A 400-nucleotide genomic window follows, 5' to 3' on the forward strand; every position below is an offset into this window, starting at 1 on the left:
TTATGCTTACACTTTCCATTATTGTTCTCACGGTTTTCTCAGATCATCTTCATTTCTTATGACCTTTTTCCTATGTTCACTTCCTTTCAGTAGAGCGATTATTCTACCATCATTGCTCGAGGCAGCTTCAACATCGGGATGACTTTTCGTTGAAGTCAGGAGTTTTTTGATTTGTAGTTGTAGTTGTAAGATTTATGCCAATTTTGCCTCCTTTTTAAACCCAGACAAAAACATTCCGCGTTCGCTCAAGCATGAACGAAACTAAATTATTTTAATGGCATTTGAAGGATAAGACTACAGAGCACCTATTGACACCAAAATATAGAGATCATAATTTGAAACAAAAATTTTATAGACTTTTCAAATTTGTCCCGTTTTTGATTATACGCACTGTAATTTT

This window comes from Lytechinus pictus, chromosome 2, assembly GCF_037042905.1.
Source record: "Lytechinus pictus isolate F3 Inbred chromosome 2, Lp3.0, whole genome shotgun sequence".
NCBI classification, from domain to species: domain Eukaryota; kingdom Metazoa; phylum Echinodermata; class Echinoidea; order Temnopleuroida; family Toxopneustidae; genus Lytechinus; species Lytechinus pictus.